Here is a 24,584-nt window from a genome sequence, read left to right as displayed (position 1 = left end):
ATTGTCACAGAGACAGTACTGAGGGAGTACTGCATTGTCACAGAGACAGTACTGAGGGAGTACTGCATTGTCACACAGACAGTACTGAGAGTGTACTGCATTGTCACAGAGACAGTACTGAGGGAATACTGCATTGTCACAGAGACAGTACTGAGGGAGTACTGCATTGTCACACAGACAGTACTGAGGGAGTACTGTATTGTCACAGAGACACTACAGAGGGAGTACTGCATTGTCACAGAGACAGTACTGAGGGAGTACTGCATTGAGAGACAGTACTGATGGAGTACTGCATTGTCACAGAGACAGTACTGAGGGAGTACTGCATTGTCACAGAGACAGTACTGAGGGAATACTGCATTGTCACAGAGACAGTACTGAGGGAGTACTGCATTGTCACAGAGACAGTACTGAGGGAATACTGTATTGTCACAGAGACAGTACTGAGGGAGTACTGCATTGTCACACAGACAGTACTGAGAGTGTACTGTATTGTCACAGAGACAGTACTGAGGGAGTACTGTATTGTCGCAGAGACAGTAGTGAGAGTGTCCTAAAGTCAGAGGGACAATATTGTGAGCATGCGTTGTTGGAAGAACAAAGCTGAGGGAGTGACGTATTTTTGAAGAGCCAGTTGTGAGGAAGAATTACACCCCCCCCCCCCCCCCAGCCGGGTCGGAGAATCGGCGGGGGGGCGGCATGAATCCCGCACCCGCTGGCCGCCGAATTCTCTGACACAAAAAATTTGGCGGGGTCGGAATCGCGCCGCGCCGGTCAGCGGGCCCCCCCCCACCTGGCGATTCTCCGGCCCGTAATGGGCCGAAGCCTCGCTGGTGTCATGCAAGTCCCGCCGGCATGAATCAAACCGTCTACCTGACCGGCGGGACTGGCGGCGCGGGCAGGCTCCGGGGTCCTGGGGGGGCGCGGGGCGATCTGGCCCCGTGGGGTGCCCCCACGGTGGCCTGGACCGCGATCGGGGCCCACCGATTCGCGGGCGGTCCTGTGCAGTGGGGGCTCTCTTCTCCTTATGCCTCAGCCATAGCCTCCGCGATGGCCAATGCAGAAGTGCCCCCCGCACATGCGCGGGGATGACGTCCCAACAGCCTTTCCCGCTGGCTGGCGGCGCGCCAACCACTCCGGCACGGGCCTAGTCCCTCAAGGCGAGGGCTTGGCCCCTAAAGATGAAGAGAAATCCGCACCTTTAGGGCGGCCCGACGCCGGAGTGGTCCACGCCACTCCATCACGCCGGGACCCCCGCTCCGCCGGGTAGGGGAGAATCCCGGCCCCTGTCTTTGGTGGAAGAGAAGCGGGATGTTCTCCCCAGTGTGTTGGCCAATGATTTTCCCTACTTACATCACGAGAATAGATAAATTGATGTTGTTGTTGGAGTATCTTCATACCCAAATATTACCTTTGGGGAACAGTAAAAATAATAATAACATAATCATCTTTTATTGTCACAAGTAGACTTATATTAACATTGCAATGAAGTTACTGTGAAAAGCCCTGAGTTGCCACATTCCAGCGCCTGTTTGGGTACACAGCTGGTACGAGAATTGAACCCGCGCGACTGGCTTTGTTCTGCATTACAAATCAGGGGCGAAATTCTCCCCCAACGGCGCGATGTCCGCCGACTGGCGCCAAACACGGCGGCAATCAGACGGGCATCGCGCCGGCCCAAAGGTGCGGAAGTCTCCGCATCTTTGGCGGCCTAGCCTCAACATTGAGGGGCTAGGCCGACGCCAGAGGGATTTCCGCCACGCCAGCTGGCGGAAATGGCGTTTGTTGCCCTGCCAGCTGGCGCGGAAATGCGGCGCATGCGCGGGAGCGTCAGCGGCCGCTGTCAGTTTCCCGGCACATGCGCGGGAGCGTCAGCGGCCACTGTCAGTTTCCCGCGCATGTGCAGTGGGGAGAGTCTCTTCCGCCTCCGCCATGGTGGAGGCCGTAGCGGAGGCGGAAGGGAAAGAGTGCCCCCACGGCACAGGCCCGCCCGCGGATCGGTGGGCCCCGATCGCGGGCCAGGCCACCGTGGGGGCACCCCCCGGGGTCAGATCGCCCCGCCCCCCCCCCCCCCCCAGGACCCTGGAGCCCGCCCACGCCGCCTGGTCCCGCCGGTAAATACCTGCTTTAATTTACGCCGGCGGGACAGGCAATTTCTGGGCGGAACTTCGGCCCATCCGGGCCGGAGAATCCAGCGGGGGGTCCCGCCAACCGGCGCGGCCCGATTCCCGCCCCCGCCCAATCTCCGGTACCGGAGACTTCGGCGGGGGCGGGGGCGGGATTCACGGCGGCCTACGGCCATTCTCCGACCCGGCGGGGGGGTCGGAGAATGACGCCCCAGCTGTCTAGCCCACTGAGCTAAATAGTGGGGGAAGTGCTGGAAGGAGTTTGAGCTCATTTTCAGCTGCTGAACCATACCGATCGCACTTTCCATGACCAACAAGTCCTGACTTTCGACTCAAACCTGTAATATATGGTCGTGCGGTAGGGGTGCTATCCACTGCACTACAAGGCCTCCTAGATGATTTGATCACCATTACATTGCTGTTGTGGGATCTTACTATGCAGAAATTGACCATTGTGCATTCTGCATTACAGCAGTGGCACAGTAACTCAAGCTGGGGTCTAGTCGCTGGTTTATAAAGGGTGAACATAGTTACCTTTTTTTGAACATGATGTGGAGATGACGGCTTTGGACTGGGGTGAGCACAGTCAGAAGTCTTACACACCAGGTTAAAGTCCAATGTCGATGGTAGCCATGATGTGAAGATACCGGCGTTGGACTGGGTGAGCACAGTAAGAAGTCTTACAACACCAGGTTAAAGTCCAATGTCGATTTTTTTGAACAGTAAGTGATATTTCTTCCATCAAAAGTGAAGATTGTCCTTGACAATAAATGAGGAGCTCCCTCTCCAGACATAAATCACTGTTGGGATCTGCAATTCTCCACATTGGGACTCATTCCCTGATCTTCATTGATTTCTACTTTCCTCCCAATCCAGGATCATTTCCCTCATGTTAAACCAAAGATAAACCACATACTCCACCATGTAATTCCCTCACCCTCATTAACCCCAATTAAAATTTAAATCACTTGCTCTGGCCCTGGATTCAATGCTGTCAATCTCAGCCGGTCCAAAATGCTGATAAATACAGATTCTCTTTCACTGTCCTCACCACATTATCTAAAACTGATCATGTGTGAGGGGATCGATGCTGCTCTTAATGTCTCAACAACATCTCACTTAATGGGCCCTTCCTGAAACTTGCTGACGCATTAAGAAGGATAGAGCTCTCCGGTTAAACGCAGAAACCACTTCCATTACGGAAAGTCACGGACATTGTTATCTTGGAAAGGTTCCATTGAACAGAATCATCTGATTAAGCATTGGGTTAGTGGCAGCCTTGGCTGAGCGAATAACACTCTTGCCTCTGATTCACAAGGTTGTGGGTTCAAGACATACTCCAGAGAATTGGGCACTTAAGCCAGGCTGACACTCCAGTGAAGTACTGAGGATGTGCTGCACTGAGAGAGAGGGACAGCACAGCTGGACTGCTGCACTGACAGAGGGTCAGCACTGAGGGAGTGCTGCACTGTCAGAGGGTCAGTACTGAGGGAGAGCTGCACTGTCAGAGGGTCAGTACTAAGGGAGAGCTGCACTGTCAGAGGGACAATACTGAGCGAGTGCTGCACTGTCACAGGGTCAGTACTGAGGGAGTGCTGCACTGTCAGAGGGTCAGTACTGAGGAAGTGCTGAACTGTCAGAGGGTCAGTACTAAAGGAGTGCTGCACTGTCAGAGGGTCACTGCTGAGGGAGTACTGCACTGTCAGAGAGTCAGCCATGGGAATGCTGCACTGTCAGAGGGTCAATACTGTGTGAGTGCTGCACTGTCAGAGGTACAGCACTGAGGATGTGCTGCACTGTCAGAGAGGGAGAGCACAGCTGGACTGCTGCACTGACAGAGGGTCAGCACTGAGGGAGTGCTGCACTGTCAGAGGGTCAGTACTGAGGGAGAGCTGCACTGTCAGAGTGTCAGTACTGAGGGAGAGCTGCAATGTCAGAGGGACACTACTAAGCGAGTCCTGCACTGTCAGAGGGTCAGTACTAAGGCAGAGCTGCACTGTCAGAGGGACAATACTGAGCGAGTGCTGCACTGTCACAGGGTCAGTCCTGAGGGAGTGCTGCACTGTCAGAGGGTCAGTACTGAGGAAGTGCTGAACTGTCAGAGGGTCAGTACTAAAGGAGTGCTGCACTGTCACAGGGTCACTGCTGAGGGAGTGCTGCACTGTCAGAGAGTCAGCCATGGGAATGCTGCACTGTCAGAAGGTCAATACTGTGTGAGTGCTGCACTGTCAGAGGTACAGCACTGAGGATGTGCTGCACTATCAGAGGGTCAGAACTGAGGGTGTCACGCAGACACGGGGAGAATGTGTAAACTCCACACGGACAGTGACCCAGGGCTGGAATCGAACCCGGGTCCTCGACCCTGTGAGGCAGCAGTGCTAACCACTGCGCCACCGTGCTGCTCAAAGGCTTGCATTTTGACAGCTACATTCACCCCCACATCAGGATCTCCTTGTCAGCCAGAGAAAACTGATTGAAGTGTAAATGTTGTAAACGTCGGACGCGTGGCAGCAAATTCGTACACAGGAAACTCCCACAAACACCAATATGATAATCATAGAATCGCTACAGTGCAGAAGGAGGCTATTCGGCCCATCGAGTCTACACCAATGCACTGAAAGAGCACCCTACCTAGGTCCACTCCCCCTCCCTATCCCCATAACCCCACCAAACCTTCGGACACTAAGGACAATTTGGTGTAGCCAATCCCCCTAACCTGCACATCTTTGGACTTGGGGGGAAATCGGAGCACCCGGAGGAAACCCACGCAGACACGGGGGGAATGTGCAAACCCCACACAGACAGTCACCCAATGCTGGAAGTGAACCTGGGTCTCTGGCGTTGTGAGGCAGCAGTGCTAGCCACTGTGCCACCGTGCTGCCCACCATAAACTCTTTTTTCAATCATGCCCGAGTGACAAATAGTGACAGGATAGCCCGGTGAGAACTTTCCAGTTGCGGGATCTTTTATCTTCATCTGAGATAGCAGACGAGTCTGAGTTTCACATTTTGGCTAAACTACGGCACCCCTGAGAGTGCAGCACTGCCTCAGGGAGGTGAGTAGAAATGTGAATTATTGTGATCTGGACGTCGCTGCCTGATAGGTCAGTGGAAGCAGATTCAATGTTAACTTTCAAAACGCAATTGGATAAATATTGAATGGAGGCAATTTAACAGGGCTATAGACAGGCCAGGCAGAGAAACCCTGGAGCCTGGTGCTTCTGTATCTAGGATCTTTATCCATGCCCCACTCTTCCCTTTACCATTGGCCTTAAGCATACACATTACTTTTTACTCTTTTCAATCAATTAATTCACCAAACTATCACAAAAAGGTATCAGTAACATGATCCTGCCATTATTGACTTACGGTTATCAATACTGTCCGAATATATGTGTGCAGCTTGGCCATAATTTTTCAGATTGGCAATAAAATAATGTTGTGTTAGTTTGTGTGCGCCCTACAAGTTTTTAAAACTTCATTAGCGCATATGTGCATCGCTGGCGAGGTTAGCATTAATTTCCCATCTCTAATTGGGCTCGACAAGGTGGTGATCAGTTGCCTTCTCGAAATGTTGCAGCCCCTGAGGAGTATGTACTCCTTCAGTGCAGTTAGGGAGGGAATTCCAAGGACCTGACGCAGCGACGGTGAAGAAAAGGCCCCCTGTATTTTTGCATCTCATGGAGCCCGCCTCTCTCAGGCCACAGGAAACCTTCACAAGAATGGTTCTGGGAGTGAGGGACTTGAGTTGCACAAGAGGGTCGTAGGATGTGAATCTGTTCTCCTCGGAGAAGAGGATGTTGGGTGGTGAGCTAAAGGAGTATTCAAAATCATTGAGGGGTCTTTGACAGAATAAATTGGGAGAACCAGTAGATACTGATTGGAAATGATTGGGTAATTAGGCAATTGTGACATGATAAACTTTTCTTTTTACATAGAAAGTGCTTAGGATCTGGAATGCTCTGCTTGAGACTATGGAGACAAATTCAACCAATGCCCTAAAAAGAGAATTATATCATTATCCGAAGAGAAATATATTGCAGTTTTATGGGAAGAAGGTGGGGGACTGGGGTGAAATAAATTGCTCTTGCAGAGTACTTGCATGGACATGATGGGCTGAATTGCTTCCTTCTGTTGTGACAAGAGATGTAGTTTTGGGGGGTTATGTTCGTACTATGTGCAGGTAGAGAAAGGTGTGTGAGTCCAGGATTAATAAAATATGGAGAAGTTTACTAAAGTCAGATTGTCTGGGAGGGCTAAGAGGCCCATGAGTCCATCAACGTATGGTTGTCCATCAAGACCAGTTTGGCATAAAGAAGATGGGTGGGAACGGGTCTGCCCCAGCAGAGTGGTATACAGTGTGTCAGGAGCAGCACTGCACTATGGAAGTGACACACTCACCTCAAAGTCTCTTGCCAACTGAGGCCCATCTTATGTGTAGCACTCCTTAACAATTGGTTGGATGCCGATGTGATTTCCAGCTGGTGTGACAGAAGATTGGAAGGCCTGATGGGACAATGGCGGGCAGCTGTTTTAATGAGCTTTCATGAGATGCAAATGAATGCAAATGCAATTCATACTATCTGCCAGCGGGAGGACCGACCACCATTATCCCACGATTGGGAGAATTGCAACTTGATTTTACACCAAGGGTAGACAAATTCTGCCCAAAGTGTTTGAGAAGTTGTGAAGTGTACCTTTATTAAAGTTACAATGATTCCTTGACTTGGGGAATATTATAGGAATTTTTATGGTTAAAAACTATAAGGATTGTTACCAGACAGGTATTTTAATTGTGTACTTGTGACAAAGCATGTTCTCTCTCATTGGGGTTGTTCTGTCAGCTGTTTTAACTGTGTAACTTGAATGTTGCGCGCATGAGTTTGTTTTCCTTTTATTAAATCTTTTCGTTCTTAAAATTCTAAAGGTGTCATTGGAGTTCTATGCTTTTGTGGTCAGTAACTCTTCCTCCTCATTGATGGTTAGCAGTTTCAAATTCCTCGGGGTACACATCTCCAAAAATCTGTCCTGGTCCACCCAAGTTGACGTTACCACCAAGAAAGCACAACAGCGCCTATACTTCCTCAGGAAACTAAGGAAATTCGGCATGTCCACATTGACTCTTACCAACTTTTACAGATGCATCATAGAAGCATCCTATCAGGCTGCATCACAGCCTGGTATGGCAACTGCTCGGCCCAGGACCGCAAGAAACGTCAGAGAGTCGTGAACACAGCCCAGTCCATCACACAAACCTGCCTCCCATCCATTGACTCCATCTACACCTCCCGCTGCCTGGGGAAAGCGAGCAGCATAATCAAAGACCCCACCCGCTCGGCTTACTCACTCTTCCAACTTCTTCCATCGGGCAGGAGGTACAAAAGTCTGAGAACACGCACAAAGATTCCAAAACAGCTTCTTCCCCGCGGTTAACAGACTCCTAAATGATCCTCTTATGGACTGACCTCATCAACACGATACCCCTGTATGCTTCACTCGATGCCGGTGTGATGTAGTTACATTGTATACCTTGCCCTATTATGTATTTTCTTTTATTTCCTTTTCTTTTCATGTACTTAATGATCGGTTGAGCTGCCCGCAGAAAAATACTTTTCACTGTACCTTCCTACACGTGACAATAAACAAAATTGAATCCAATCATTGTATAATAAAAAATACAGTTTGCAATTAGCAAGACTGGTTTCACTCCAGGGTCTGGCTTGCCCAGCATTTAGCATAGGCTGTGATCGAAACACTGTGCTGTGACTGATTTCGATTCTCTCAGTCACACCAACCTTGGGCGAGATTCTCCGACCCCCCCGCTGGGTCGGAGAATCGCCGGGGGCTGGCGTGAATCCCGCCCCCGCCGGTTGCCGAATTATCCGGCACCGGAGATTCGGCGGGGGCGGGAATCGCGCGGCGCCGGTTGGCGGGCCCCCCCCCTGCGATTCTCCTGGCCGGATGGGCCGAAGTCCCGCTGCTAAAATGCCTGTCCCGCCGGCGTAGATTAAACCACCTACCTTACCGGCAGGACCAGGCGGCGCGGGCGGGCTCCGGGGTCCTGGGGGGGGCGTGGGGCGATCTGGCCCCGGGGGGTGCCCCCATGGTGGCCTGCCGCGCGTTCGGGGCCCACCGATCCGCGGGCGGGCCTGTGCCGTGGGGGCACTCTTTTCCTTCTGCCTTCGCCACGGTCTCCACCATGGCGGAGGCGGAAGAGACTCCCTCCACTGCGCATGCTTGGGAATGCCGTCAGCGACCGCTAACGCTCCCGCGCATGCGCCGCCCGGAGATATCATTTCCACGCCAGCTGGCAGGGCACCAAAGGCCTTTTCCGCCAGCTGGCGGGGCAGAAATTCGTCCGACGTGGGCCTACCCCCTTAAGGTTGGGGCTCGGCCCCCAAGATGCGGAGCATTCCGCACCTTTGGGGCGGCGCGATGCCCGACTGATTTGCGCCGTTTTGGGCGCCAGTCGGCGGACATCGTGCCGATACCAGAGAATTTTGCCCCTTATTCTGAATCCACACTTGTCTCTGAGGTATACCTGGAATCTGGATCACACTGTTTAGATACTCCTTCCCATCCCCAAAGCTCACACACATTTGCAACTCTCCCCACGTAAGGTCGTGGATTGCTTTTAAAATGAAATATTCATTCATGTGTTTTGGTGTCCTGGTTAGGCCAGTATTTATTGCCCTTCCCAAATCCCCTTAAGAAGCTGTTGCTGACACCGCTTTGAATGACTGTAGTCTGCGTTGTGTAGATACACCCATAGTGCTGTTAGGGATGGAAGTAGAAGGTTTAGCACCGTAAAACAGTGAAGGAATGGCAGCATATTTCCACGTTAGGATGATGTGTGGCTTGGGGAGGAATGTGCAGGTGGTGCTCTTGTCCTTCTAGGTTGAAGGAACTTGGTGAGTTCCTGCAGTGTATCGTGTAGATGGTGGTCATGCTGATACTGTGCGTCAGTGGCGGGGGGAGTGAATGTTTGTGGATGGGGCACCAATCAAGCGTGCTGCTTTGCATGAATGGTGTCGAGCTTCTTGAACGTTGTTGGAGCTGCACTCAGCCAGGAAAGCAGAGAGAATTCCATCAGACTCCAGACTTTGCCTTGTAGGCGGAGGATAGGCATTGGGAAGTCAGTGGATGTGTTACTCTCTGTATAATTTCCAGCCGGTAAGCTACTATTTTAGTCACAGTGTTCACATGGCTTGTCAGTTTCAATGGTAACCCACAGGTCATTGATTCAGTGGTGTCAATGATATTGAATGTCAAAGGGTGGGGAGGGTGATGGAAGAATTGGGGCTTCAAAATCGATAGAAAGCAGTTGGCCAACAATATTGAAGGATGTGGAGCAAAGGTGGAAAATGGAGTTCAGTTACTGGTCTGCAATGATCTAAGTGAATGACGCAGCAGGGTTGAGGGGCTGAACAAGGGTTCCTCATGCTCTTCCCTCAGTCACTTTCTGAATCAAACTCCAGTCAGCTAACTCTTCCCACCAACCGATGATGCAACTTGCAGCAATTCTCTAATTGGATAGTTTATCGTGTTTCACAAACTTGTTGTTGACTCCGACAAATTCAGGTGACTCTTCTGCAGGCTTCCAGACTGTTTCAATTCTAATTGGACACGAGCAAACAGTCTAACCAATCAGAATGGAGGTGTCTGCATAACCAGAAACATCCACTGATTGGATACAATTAGTACCGTACACAACTCACACCCAGGTCAGAGGGCACAGCTAACAGTGCCAGTGGTGCACAGAATACAGATTACATACCCAGACTGTGTAGAGACATGGGGCGGGATTCTCCACTCCCACGCCGAAGTGGCCGCGCTGTTGAGGTTCACAACGGCGCGAAACGGCCCCGATCCCGACCGATTCAGGCCCTGACAATGGGCCAGGATCGGGGCCGCGTCATCTACACGCGCCAGGCCTTGTCGCCCGCGTAAAGGTGGTGCTGGATAGATGACGCGGCCGATGCCGCATAACGGGCGTCATCCGCGCATGCGCGGGTTGGCCAGCGCCAACTTATTTATTTCTATTAGCGCTTTCATCTGTCTTGTTTTGAAAGCCTTGTGGTTCAGTTACAGAGTATAATAACTCAGAAGAAAATTGTCATAACAAAGGTGAATTTATTTACATATATACAAGTTATACTCCCTGGTGCTGCCTCCCCATCACTCGCCCTCCCCAAACCCACCCACCCCCCTCCTCCCCGGCTCGCGCCCGCCCCAGCACGCACACTCCCCAACCTCCTCTCCTCCAGGGCACGCACCCGCCCCATTACTCGCCTTCCCCAGCACCCCACGCCAACCCTTATCTACCCGGTCGCCGACTTCAACCAGCACGACTGGTTGACGCCGTTAAATAGGCGGTTCAATTTACGCTGGCGTGACCCATGGTCACGTCGGCGAGACTTCAGCCAATCTGGCCCGGAGAATTGGGGCGGCCCCGAGGCCCATTGTGTCGCGCCGGTCCTCACCATTCTGTGAGGCGCGCGGCGCGATTCATGCCGGCGGGATTTGGGGGGGGGGGGCGGAGAATATCGTGGGCGACGTCGGGGCGGGATTTACGCCGCCCCCCGGCGATTCTCCGACCCGGCAGTGGGTCGGAGAATCCCGTCTCTGGTTTCAAGAAACAAAACTCCATTAACCCTCTATAAGAAAACAAATGGTTATGGTCAATGATTATCACATTTTTACAACATCTTAATTGCATCCTTTGCAGACTCGCCACCTACTTGGCTGTTAAAAAAGGATTGCTAAAAATATTATTGCAACAGGTAAATAATGCTATATGTATATAATATATATATAAAACAATTTCCTACATTCATCACATCACATTAACTCCCATTTTTGCCATATTTTTGCTTAGTCACTTAACCTATCTATATCCCCTTCTTATGTCCTCTTCACAACTTAATTTGTCTTTTAATCATTCAGTCTTTAGCAACCAAACATTAGGGGTGGGATTCTCCCCTACCCGGCGGGGCGGGCGGTCCCAGCGCCGAGGAGTGGCATGAACCACTCCAGCGTTGGGATGCTCCGCAACTTCAGGGGCTAGGCTGGCGTCAGCGGGGTTGGCACCACGCCAACCGGCGCGGAAGGGGCTTGGCGCCGCGCCAACCAGCGCCGAAGGGCCTCCGCTGGCAGGCGCGAGTTGGCACATGCGCAGGAGCACCAGCGTGTGCTGGCGTCATCCCAGCGCATGTGCAGGGCGGTTCGTCTCCGCACCAGCCATGGCGGAGGTCCACAGCAGCCGGTGCGGAGGGAAAGAGTGCCCCCACGGCACAGGCCCGCCCGCGGATCGGTGGTCCCCGATCGCGGGACAGGCCACCATGGGGGCATCCCCCAGGCCAGATCCCCCCCCCTCCCCCCCGCAACGGTGGACCCAGGAGGCCGCCCGGATACCAGCCTAAAATGGGCGGCCGCTCGGCCCATCGCGGGACGGAGAATCGCCGGGGGTGCCTGCTGCCGGCAGCCGCCGACCGGCGCGGCACGATTCCCGTCCCCGCAAAAACCCCGGCGCTGGAGAATTCGGCAGCTGGCGGGGGCGGGATTCACGCCGTCCGTCCCCCGGCGATTCCCCGGCCTGGTGGGGGTACGGAGGATCACGCCCTCGGTGCCTTCTTTCAAATCATTGATATAAATTGTAAATAGTTGAGACTCCAGCATTGATCCCCGTGGTACTCCACCACTCTCACCTTGCCAAGCTGAAAATGACATTTTTAACCCAGTCTGTTTGCTGTTAGGTAACCATTCCTCTATCCATACTGATATGTTACCCCTTGCAGCATGAGCTCGTATTTTGCATTGTAACCTTTGATGTGGAAAGTGCCTTCAAGAAATCAGAATGCATCACAATCATACGTTCCCCTTCATCCATCCTTGTTACTTCCTCAAGTAATTCCAACAAATTAGTCAAACATGATTTCCCTTTCACAGAATCATGGGTGGAAGTCTCACATTTTGAGACTAAGTGTGGTAGCTGGCAGCTTCTGTCCCACTGGCCAGAATGGAGGGATCGAGTGCCAGATTCGGCACTCAGAACCTCATTAATTATCCATTTTTCCTCAAACCTTCCTGGCAACTGATTCATCCTCCTACCCAAACTTGATGTATTCAAAGTTTCCCGACACCCAGCTCCACCGCTGGGGCCTCAGTGCAAACACGTTATGCATTTGAGGAAATACGCAAATAATGTTGGATGTTACCGAGGAGAGTCCCCTCGTGAAACTCAGGCAAGAATCTTCCAGCCCCGCCCCTACCAGCCCAGCCTCACCTTGCATGCCACTTCTTCTTGAACTATGATCCTTTGTTGTGGTGTGTGTATGAGTTCCACAGCACAGTCCTGACCAGGAGGACAGAGATCCCTGTACTCTCAAACCCCAGGCACAACGCTCACCTCAAACTTTCTTGTTCACCATCACTCTTTAGCAATTCGGTTTGAGACTAATGTGGTTTCATGCTGGCATGCTACACGATTGGAAGGCCGGACAGAATGCCAGTGGGTGGCTGGTTTAATGAGCATTCATGAGATGCAAATGAGTGCAAATGGAAATTCACGCCACCCGCCAGTGGGAAGACCAACCCGCCATTGGGAGAATTACAATGTGAGTTTATGCCGGTGTGTTTCTGACTGTTTCACTAGATTCTCCAACCCTGCCCACGACCAAACCCACTACAGGAAGGATGGAAGAATTCTACCCCCACGGCGGGATTCTCCAAAATCGGCGCGATGGCCCGACGCCGGTGGCAAAATCGGCAAGAACCACTCCGGCGTCGTGCCGCCCGGTAGTTGCGGAATCCACCGCCCCGGAAGGGGCGAGCAGCGGTGTGACGCCAATCGCGATGGCGTGACATCATTAACGCCGCATGGCATTGCTCCACAAAAGACACCGCCGCCGGAGACTCGGCAAAACGGCCGCCCGCCACGCAGCGCCGAGGTTCCAGGAGAGGGACATCGAGGTGCTCCTGGGCACAGTGGAGCAGGATCAAACGTCGACCCACATGTCCCTGAGGATGCCAACCGCCCCCGGGACGTGCCAGATCGCCCACAAGACATGGAACGACCCGGGCCATCAGCATACGATGCCCCCACCCAGTGCCAGTGCATCCACGGGCCAGGGATAGACCCGGACCATTAGGCGTCCGCCGCCCCCACCTAGTGCCAGTGCGGCGACGCTATAGGGCTACACCTAGCGACGGGGAGGGCAGCCACAGCAACAGGCCCCCTTCTCAGTCAACCCAGGACACTGACAGACAGGACACAACCACACAGGTCACCCACACACAGGGCACCCACACACAGGACACACCCACCCAGGACAATGACACACAGGACACCACCACCCAGGACACACCACCTTGGACACCCAGAGACGGGGGACGGACGGACAGGAAACACCACCCCAGGGGACCCCGGACTTCGGGTCCGATGAGGACCTCAACATTACGCCACTGCTATCTCCTACACCCTCCACCATCGCAGAGACTCTCACCTCGGTTGGTCACTTTAGCGATGAGGCTTCTGGAACACTAGTGTGCACAACACAGCTGTCCCGGTACAGCAGGTGGAGGTAGGAGCAGCCGAGGGGCCAGGCGGTCGGTGGGCAGCCCGGCCCCAGCAACCAGCTGCCACCCATATGGGTCCCGGGTTCCTGGAGTTTCCAGACCCACCCATGGCACGATCCCGTCGCATAGACGTTCAGGGCCACCGTCACCTTGACGGCCACCGGGAGAGGGTGTCCACCCCCAGTCCCACGCGATGCGCCATCAGGTGTCAGATATGGGTGAAGGTTTCCCGGCTCATCCGTAGTCTCCTCCTGCATGCCCGGTCCGTGAGGTCCTGGTACGACGAGCGGCACCGGTATACACGAGGCCTCATCGGGCGCCTCTGTCGCCGTGGCACCACCACCTCCTCCTACTCCTCCTCCTTCTCCTCATATTGTCAGGCGGGCGGCTCGCCATCCTGTGTGGCTGCCACCTGCCCCTCTGCGGCACGCTCCTCTGCGGCAGCCTCCGCCGGCTCCCTGGCACGCTCCTGCTCCAGCTCCCATAGGGCAAAATGTAGAAGGGAAGCTCCTGCTACGGCGGCCAACATCGCTGGGTGATGCCCAAACATGATGGTCTGCAGAGGGTGGGTCAGACGACAAGTCATCATTGCCCATACCACCCTCCGCAGCCAGATGCCATGGGCTGCATGGTCGTGACTGTTGCCAGCTGGCACCTGGCCAGGCAAACTCCCCGGCACCCCCATCCCCGGCACCCCCAACCCCGGCACTCCCAACCCCGGCAACCCCAACCCCGGCACCCCCAACCCCGGCACCCCCAGCCCCGGCACCCCCAACACCGGCACCCCCAGCCCCGGCACCCCCAGCCCCGGCACCCCCAACACCGGCACCCCCAACCCCGGCACCCTCAACCCCGGGAACCCCAACACCAGCACCCCCAAACCCGGCACCCTCAACCCCGGGAACCCCAACACCGGCACGCCCATCCCCGGCACCCCCAACCCTGGCACCCCCGTCACTCCCAGCCCCGGCACCCCCAATCCCGGCACCACCAACCCCGCACCCCATCCCCGGCACCCCCATCCCCGGCACACCCATTGCCGGCACCCCCATCCTCGGCACCCCCATCCCCGGCACACCCAACCCGGCACCACCATGCCCGGAACCCCCATCCCTGGCACCCCCACCCCCAGCACCACCATCCCCGGCACCCCCATCCCCGGCACCACCAAGCCCGGCACCCCTAACCCCGGCACCCCCAAGCCCGGCACCCCCATCCCCGGCCCCCCTAACCCCTGCACCCCCATGGCCGGCACCCCCTTCCCCGGCACCCCCATCCCCGGAACCCCCATCCCCGGCACCCCATCCCCGGCACCCCCATCCCCAGCACCCCCCATGCCCGGTACCCCCATGCCCAGCATCCCCATGCCCGGCACCCCCATGCCTGGCACCCCCATGCCCGGCACCCCCATGCCTGGCACCCCCATGCCCGGCACCCCCATGCCCGGCACCCCCATCCCCGGCACCCCCATTCCTGGCACCCCCATCCCCTGCATCCCCATCCCCGGCATCCCCATGCCCGGCACCCCCGAGCCCCTCCCCGGCACTCCCGTCCCCAACCCTGGGGAGCATTCTCCACCGGCACCCGTAACCCCCCCCCAGCCACAGGCGTGCCATCTCCTCTCCGCCGGCCGCCCCAAGCCGACCCTTACCTCCTCGCTCACCGGCGTCAGAGCTACTTCGATTTACACCAGCTTGACCTGCCGTAACGTCGGCGGGACTTCAGCCCATCCGTGCCGGAGATTTGCAGCAGCCCCGGGGAGCATTGCGTCGCGCCGATCATTGCCAATTCTGCGATGCACGCAGCGCGATTTCCGCCGGCGGACTTTTTTGCGGGCCGCAGTATACGGCAGCTGGCATGGAAGCGAGGGGGTGGGATTCACGCTGCCCCCTAGAGATTCTTTGACCCCGTGGCAGGTCGGTGAATCCTACTTCCAGTGTCTAATGGAATACAGAATTCCAGGACCTGGGGCGAAATTCTCCATTATCGGCGGAAAGTCCGCTGATCGCCGCAAAAAACGGCGCAAATCCCACTTGCGTCACGTCATAAAAATGGGCCGATAGTCTCCGGCCCGAAATGGGCTAGCAGCGACGTAACGGGATCCGCGCATGCGCAGTGGTTCACGCCGTGCAGTGTCATACGCGCTGCACGGCGTGACGGCTCATAAGGCCGCGCAGCTCCCCCCCCACCCGACCGGAACAGCCGACCGCAACACCCGACTTGATGGCTGGCCGTCGCTCAGCCCCGAGGTTCGAGTCACGCGATGTGGAGGCGCTCCTGGACGCGGTGGAGCAGAGGAGGGAGGCCCTGTATCCCGGGCACGGCCGCAGAGTTGCCCCACGCCACAGCCGGCGTCTGTGGAGGGAAGTGGAAGAGGCCGTCACCGCTGTGGCCCTGACACCACGGACAGGCACCCAGTGCCACAAGAAGGTGAACGACCTCGTCAGAGCAGGCATATCCCCTCTCCCCCATATCCCCCCTCCCCCATATCCCCCCTCCCCCATATCCCCCCTCCCCCATATCCCCCCTCCCCCATATCCTCCCTCCCCCATATCCCCCCTCCCCCATATCCCCCTCCCCCATATTCCCCCCCATATCCCCCCTCCCCCCCTCCCCCATATCCCCCCTCCCCCATATCCCCCCTCCCCCATATCCCCCCTCCCCCATATCCCCCCTCCCCCATATCCCCCTCCCCATATCCCCCCTCCCCATATCCCCCCTCCCCATATCCCCCCTCCCCCATATCCCCCCTCCCCCATATCCCCCCTCCCCCATATCCCCCATATCCCCAAGTGAATCCAGCCCTAACCTTAACCTCTGCAATGCACGCGCAACCGATGGCGTGCATTCATATACCTGCCTAACACTATTGCCTTTTACCCCTGCCACCACCCACCCCCCCCACAGGAGAAGCGCGCACACAACAATAGGGAGCATGTGAGGACTGGAGGAGGGCCCGCTGATGAGAGGCCACTGACCGTACACGAGGAAAGGGCCCTGGAACTGGCTGGCGGACCTGAGGACCGGGAGGTTGCTGATGCAGAGGTCGGGGGCCCACGAGCAAGTGAGCCATCAACAGCCCGTCCTCATATCCCCCCTCCCCTATATCCCCCTCCCCCGTATCACCTGATCACTGCCTGATGTCTAACCATGCATGCTTCATTGTGTATCGCAGGACCAAATGTCCAGGCACCCATCCCCGCAGATGCACACCGCCCGCAGGATGCCCCTCGCACACCACGGGAGACGGAGAGACCCGGACCCTCCAGCATGCGACGCCCGCAGGATGCCCCTCGCACACCACGGGAGACGGAGAGACCCGGACCCTCCAGCATGCGACGCCCGCAGGATGCCCCTCGCACACCACGGGAGACGGAGAGACCCGGACCCTCCAGCATGTGACGCCCGCAGGATGCCCCTCGCACACCACGGGAGACGGAGAGACCTGGAGCAACAGGGAGACGACACCCCCGTCACGTGCGGGAGCAACCACCCAGCGATGAGGGGGGCAGCCACAGGCCCCCGTCACATCCGAGCCAGGACACCACTACCCAGGACACCCCTACCCGGGACACCACTACCCAGGACACCCCTACCCGGGACACCACTACCCAGGACACCCCTACCCGGGACAGCACTACCCGGGACAGCACTACCCGGGACAGCACTACCCAGGACACCCCTACCCGGGACACCACTACCCAGGACACCCCTACCCGGGACATCACTACCCAGGACACCCCTACCCGGGACAGCACTACCCGGGACAGCACTACCCGGGACACCACTACCCAGGACACCCCTACCCGGGACACCACTACCCAGGACACCCCTACCCGGGACACCACTACCCAGGACACCCCTACCCGGGACAGCACTACCCGGGACAGCACTACCCGGGACAGCACTACCCAGGACACCCCTACCCGGGAAGACGAAATACCGGACAGTGACTCAGAGTGGATGGGTGGAGACGAACCCCCACCCCAAAGTGCCATGGAGTAAGAGTGGGACGAAGAGCACGACACAACGCCACTGCTGTCACCAACACCCTCCACCATCGCAGAAACACTCACCACGGTTGGGCACTTTAGTGATGAGGCGTCTGGTACACTCACTGGTGCGCACAACACAGCCGTCCCGGTACAGCAGGTGGAGGTAGGAGCAGCAGAGGGACCGGGCGGTCGGAGGGCAGCCCAGGCCAAGCGAACATCTGCCGCCCAGATGGATCCCGGGTTCCTGCAGTTATCACACCCACACATAGATCCAATGCAACCACCGACACGGAGACGAGCGAATAGGGTGACGGGTGGCTTGCGGCGGCTGCGGTCGCAGGTGGAGGAGTCCACCCGCGTCCAGGAGCTGGGAGTGGTCCCGGTCATGCGTGCCACCCAGGCTGACACCGCACGGGTGGCGTCCGCGGTGGAGGCAATGGGTGCGACGGTGTCAGACATGGGGAACGGTTTGCGAGGCCTGGGGCCTTCCGTGCAGGCGGCGTCTGTGGCCCAGGAAATGGCTGCCCTCTCACAGGAGGCCATGAGCCAGTGCCAGCGCCAGATGGCAGAGGCGCTCAACGCCATAGCCCAGTATCAGCAGGTCATGGCCCAGTCTCAGCAGGCCATGGCCCAGTCTCAGCAGGCCATAGCACAGTCTCTGCAGGCCATGGCCCAGTCTCTGCAGGCCATGGCCCAGTCTCAGCAGGCCATCGCTGAGGGCATCGGCGCCAGTGGCCATGTGCGAGCCGGCGTCGCACTGTCACAGACAGGGTTTGACAACCCCCTGGGCTCCATGGCTGCAAACCTGCAGACCCCTGTCGATACCAGCACGGGCCTTCAGGACTGGCAGCGCCAGATGTCGGGGGCGCGTCGGATGGCCAGTCCGTTCGCATCCCTCACCCATGTAGAGGCCTGTGGGCCATCGGGCACCCCGAGGGAGGAGGAGGTGGTGTGGTCCGTCCCGGCTCCCTCTGTAGGGGAGGTCCCGGTACACCGCGACACCTCGGACTCCCCCCCTTCCGTCCCAGGTGCATCGGGTGGGCAACGGGCAGGACAGGCTGGCAGCTCTCCATCCCAGTCGCCCGGGCCGCAGCCTGGCCCATCTAGGCCAGGACGCCCCAGGAAACGGCCGCCAAAGGGATCCAGTGTCAGAGGGCAGGAATCACAGGAGTCCACCTCCAGTTCTGCTGTACCGTCTGGGGAACTATGTAGACGTAGTCAAAGGGCCCGTAAGGCCAAACAATTAGACACTGAGTAAGTTGGCACGGGTGCAGGGCACAGATGAGTTTTAGGGGCTAGGGCACGTGCATGAACTCGTTTGGTTATTAAAGTCAATGTTACACCTACCGAAGCTGCCTTTGTGCTCTGTCCAAAGCGTGCGGGTGTGTCATGTACGTTGAGCGCAAGTGTGTGTGTGACGGGTGGTCTTACCTCAGCCCCAGATGAGTCTGCCCCCTTCCCCCTGGGCCGCCATCAACATCCCCCGGGCAGAGGACGGGACCGTGCGCTGCAGTGTCACAGCCGCATGCAGGGATGGTCCGGGTGGATGGTGGTACTGTGGCCATGGGTCAGACATAGTCCAACGATGTAGGGACAGGAGCTCATCGGAGGCGGGTTGTCATCATCCTCCATGGCCTGCGATAGACACGCGTCCACCCACAACTGGGTGAGCCCGGCCCGTTGTGCCGCCGGTGGATCGGCAATTGGGGAGGGGGGGTGGTGTGCATGCGGGTGGGGTGTGTGGGGTTGGGGAGGGGGGTGAGGGTGCTGGGTGGGTGGATGGGTGGGGGGTGTGGGTGGTCGGCTGTTGCCATGGTGTGCGGTCTGTGGCCATACTACCCGATTCCCACGCCCATCTAGTCAGTGAAGCGGGCGTCTATCAGTCTGTCCCGTGCCCGCTGGGCCAGCCGGTAACGGTGGACAGCCACCCGCCTGTGTCTACCCCGTCTGCCCTGACCATTGCCCCCATCCCCCTCATCTGGGGAGGACTGCGCCTCTTCCTGCTGCTCCTCCACTCCGCCCTCCTCTGCCTGCGGCACATCGCCCCTCTGCTGGGCTATGTTGTGCAGGACGCAGCACACCACAATGATGCGGCCGACCCTATCTGACCGATACTGGAGGGCGCCCCCAGAGAGGTCCAGGCACCTGAAACGCATCTTCAGCACGCCAAAGCACCTCTCGATCACTCCCCTTGTCGCTACATGGGCATCATTGTAGCGGTTCTCCGCCTCATTGCGTGGCCTCCGTATAGGCGTCATCAGCCACGATCGCAATGGGTAGCCCCTGTCGCCCAGCAACCAGCCCCTCAGCCGGGGATGGCGTCCCTCGTACATGCCGGGGATGGATGACCGCGACAACACGAATGAGTCGTGTACACTGCCTGGGTGACGGGCGCAGACGTGCAGGATCATCATGCGGTGGTCGCAGACCACCTGTACATTCATCGAATAGGTCCCCTTCCTATTAGTGAACACGGCCCTGTTATCTGCAGGTGGCCGCACGGCGACGTGCATCCCATCGATCGCGCCCTGGACCATGGGGAACCCGGCAACGGCAGAGAAGCCCACGGCCCGGGCATCTTGGCTGGCCCGGTCCACGGGGAAGCGGATGTAGCGGTGCGCCATGGCATAAAGGGCATCTGTCACTGCCCGGATGCACCGATGCACCGATGTCTGCGATATGCCGGACAGGTCCCCACTCGGTGCCTGGAATGACCCCGTTGCATAAAAGTTCAGGGCCACCGTAACCTTGATGGACACGGGGAGAGGGTGTCCCCCGCCAGTGCCACGCGGTGACAGGTGTGCCAGCAGGTGGCAGATGTGTACCACGGTTTCCCGCCTCATCCGGAGTCTCCTCCTGCATTCCCGGTCCGTGAGGTCCTGGTATGACTGCCGGGGCCGGTACACACGGGGCGCCCTCGGGTGCCTCCGTTGCCGTGGGGCCGCGACGTCCTCCTTCCCCTCCTCGTCCTGCCGGTCAGGTGTCCGTCCAGCCGGGGCGGCTATCCGCCTGCCCCTCTGCGGCAGCCTGCGCCGCCTCTCTGGCACACTCCTCCTCCTCCTCCTCATCCAGGGCAACATAGACATGAGCGGCTGCCACCACGGCGGCCAACATTGCTGGATGGTCTGAAAACATGACAGCCTGGTGGGGGGGGGGGAGGGGAACGACGACATGTCATCATTGCCCATATCCCCTCCTCCCCCCAGCCAGGTGGCATGGACCGCATGGGTCCAACTGTTGGAGGCTGGCACCTGGCCAGGTGGACCAACTCATTTGCCCTCCCATCACCCACCCCGGCACGGACCCCCTCCCCAACCTCCACCCCAGCACGGACCCCCCCCAACCCCCAACCTCCACCCCAGCATGGACCCCCCCCCCAACCTCCACCCCGGCACGGACCCCCCCCAACCCCCAACCTCCACCCCAGCACGGACCCCCCCCCCCAACCTCCACCCCAGCACGGACCCCCCCCCAACCTCCACCCCAGCACGGACCCCCCCCCCAACCTCCACCCCAGCACGGACCCCCCCCAACCTCCACCCCAGCACGGACCCCCCCCCAACCTCCACCCCGGCACGGACCCCCCCCAACCCCCAACCTCCACCCCAGCACGGACCCCCCCCAACCCCCAACCTCCACCCCAGCACGGACCCCCCCCCCCAACCTCCACCCCAGCACAGATCCCCCCCCCAACCTCCACCCCGGCACGGACCCCCCCCAACCCCCAACCTCCACCCCAGCACGGACCCCCCCCAACCCCCAACCTCCACCACAGCACGGACCCCCCCCAACCTCCACCCCAGCACGGACCTCCCCCAACCCCCAACCTCCACCCCAGCACGGACCCCCCCCCCCAACCTCCACCCCAGCACGGACCCCCCCCCCAACCTCCACCCCAGCACGGACCCCCCCCCAACCTCCACCCCAGCATGGACCCCCCCCAACCTCCACCCCAGCACGGACCCCCCCCCCAACCTCCACCCCGGCACGGACCCCCCCCAACCCCCAACCTCCACCCCAGCACGGACCCCCCCCAACCTCCACCCCAGCACGGACCCCCCCCAACCCCCAACCTCCACCCCAGCACCGACCCCCCCCCCAACCTCCACCCCAGCACGGACCCCCCCCCAACCTCCACCCCAGCACGGACCCCCCCCAACCTCCACCCCGGCACGGACCCCCCCAACCCCCAACCTCCACCTCAGCACGGACCCCCCCCCCAACCTCCACCCCAGCACGGACCCCCCCCCCAACCTCCACCCCAGCACGGACCCCCCCCCAACCTCCACCCCGGCCCGTCCCCCTCCCGGCACTCCCCCGGAGCCCAGCCTACTCTAACCACCCCCCCATCCCCCGCCGCACACACACAAGCCGAGACACACCTCTCCTCACGCAATCAGTCTGCGGCCACGCCATTTCCTGCCCAGAGCCAACCCCCCAGGCCGTCACTCACCTCCTCGCTGGTCGGCGTGAGCCTGGAGCACCGGGTCACGCCGATGAAAAGGAGGTTTGATTCACGTCGACGTGAACGGTCATCACGTCGACGGGACTTCGGCCTATCCGGAAGGGAGAATATCGGCAGGCCGAAAATCAGCTGCCTTGCGCAGACCCGTGACATTCTCTGCGGCAGCGGCGCCATTAACGCCCCGCCGACTTTTCTCCCTTCGGAGACTTCGGCGGGGGCGGGGGCAGGATTCACGGCGGCCAACGGCCATTCTCCGACCCGGCGGGGGGTCGGAGAATGACGCCCCTGGTGTGTCCTCGATTATGACTACAGGACCCGGTGTATCCTGTTTCATTACATGTGACATATCTTGGGAATATTACGGTGTGGGGAGTCAGCATGCCACTGAAAACTAAAGTAGGACAGGACCAGTATTGCTTGCGATATTTAGTGTGACCAGACTCGGTATACCGTGGGATTATAAACTAATCAACTTAACATTAGAAGAAATAGGAATGGAATCTTTATTGAATGAGAAAATAGAAGAACACCTGGTAATAAAAAATATTATGAATTGAAATTAATGAATTTGCAAAGGGAAAATCTTGCTTAACCAACCTTTGAGGCGGTACCAGAGAAGGTTGACAATAGTAATTCAGTAGATGTAATATATCTAGATTTTCAAAAGACCTTTGATAAGCTGTTCCCCATGCCCCCGAAAACCGATCAACATGCTTACTAAATGTCTATCCACCTCCACCTTAAAAATATTCCAAAACTCTGCTTCCATCACCTTTTCAGGAAGATTCCCAAAGGCTCACAACGCCCCGAGTAAGAAAAATTCTCCTCAACTATGTTTTAAATGAGCGACCACTTATTTTTAAACATAGACTCCAAGTTATAAATTCTCCTGGAAGAGGACACATCCCCACCCTGTCAAGACCCCTGACTAAAAGTTACACGCAGATTAGCAAGGCCACGTAATGGCAAACCAAACACAAGGATTTATTTCTTGAGGGATAGAAAGTATAAGTAGGGAAGTCAGGCCGAGCCGGCATTGAATGTTATTTAGATCACCCCGAGAGTACGGTGTGCCGCTCTGACTTCCATGTTGTATTAATGATATTGCGGCACTGGAGGTGGTGCAGAGAAGATTGATTTGGATGATACCAAAAATGTCCGAGAGTGCTTATCAGGAGTGGATTGACAAGCTGGGCATGTTTCCTCTTCGAAAAAGCAGGTCAAGAGGCGACCTAATAGAGGTCTCGAAAATTATGGAAGATTTTTATCGAGCAGATACAGAGAGAGTGTTTCCTCTTGTGGGGCAGAGCAGAGCTAGAGGCGATTGATGTACGCACGTCACTGAGAAAGCTAATATGAGAATGTGGAATTGGCTACCATGGGGCTGGTTGAAGCAGACAGTAAAGATGTACCTAAGGGGAAGCTAGACAGGTAAGTGAGGGGAAAAGCAATATCGGATTACAATGGTAGATTTAGATGTGGAAAGATGGGAGGAGACTCGGGTGGAGCATAAGCATGAACTGGTCGGGCTGAATTCTGTTTCGATGCCACACATCCTGTGTAATCCTGATTCTCTCTCTGATTCTTTCTGTCTTTCTCTGCTTGTTTCTCTGATTATTTCTGCCTCTGACTTTGTCGCTCTCTGATTCTCTCATTCTCACTCATTTTGATTCTCTCTTTATCACTTTCACTTTGATCCTCTCTGACTCTCTCTGTGATTCTCTCTTTCTCACTTATTCTGATTCCGTTTCCCTCATTCTTGATTCTCTCACACTCCCTCTCCCCCGCCCCTCTAACAGGTCTGAAATCCCACGTTCTGGTTCCTGTTGGGATTGTACTTGGAGTCCTCAGGATCATCACTCTCGCCGTTGTGGCTATCGCCATCTACTTGAGGAAAGGTAGGGATTGGAGAGATGTTGACAGTTCCTCATTGGGGGAGGGGGAGTGTGTTTCTGGTTCTGGAAGGATCCAGGGGTGAGTAGTCCAGGCTGAGGGAAAGGCCTCAGGATGATGTAGAAGGGCTCAGCTGGATTAGCCCAGGAATGCCGGGTTGGGAGTGGCGATGGGAGGTGTTGGGACAGTATACGGAGGGTGGCTTGTGAAGGGTCTCAGGGTGGGGAGCCTTAGTGTATGGTGAAGAGTCTCCATTTGGGTTTGGTTCAGGCTGTAGGGGTAGTGAGTCTCAGTTAGTGGAGAAGTGGCCTGTTGCTCGTGATGTCACAGTGCCTTGGCGTGTGGGTATAAGGTGCCGGATTGGCTGTGTGGGGAGGGATTGGTGAGGCAGTATAGGTGGAAGACCCTGAAGGCGAAGGTTGAGGTGTCATGACAAAGAGCATGGTCCCAGGATTGGATGTGAGTCTCATATTGGCGTAGTGCCTCAGTTCAGCGTGGGAGTGAGGAGCTCAGGTCAGACTGGGAGTGA

Source organism: Scyliorhinus torazame, chromosome 14, assembly GCF_047496885.1.
Source record: "Scyliorhinus torazame isolate Kashiwa2021f chromosome 14, sScyTor2.1, whole genome shotgun sequence".
Taxonomy (NCBI): Eukaryota; Metazoa; Chordata; class Chondrichthyes; order Carcharhiniformes; family Scyliorhinidae; genus Scyliorhinus; species Scyliorhinus torazame.
This window is presented reverse-complemented; position numbering follows the sequence as displayed.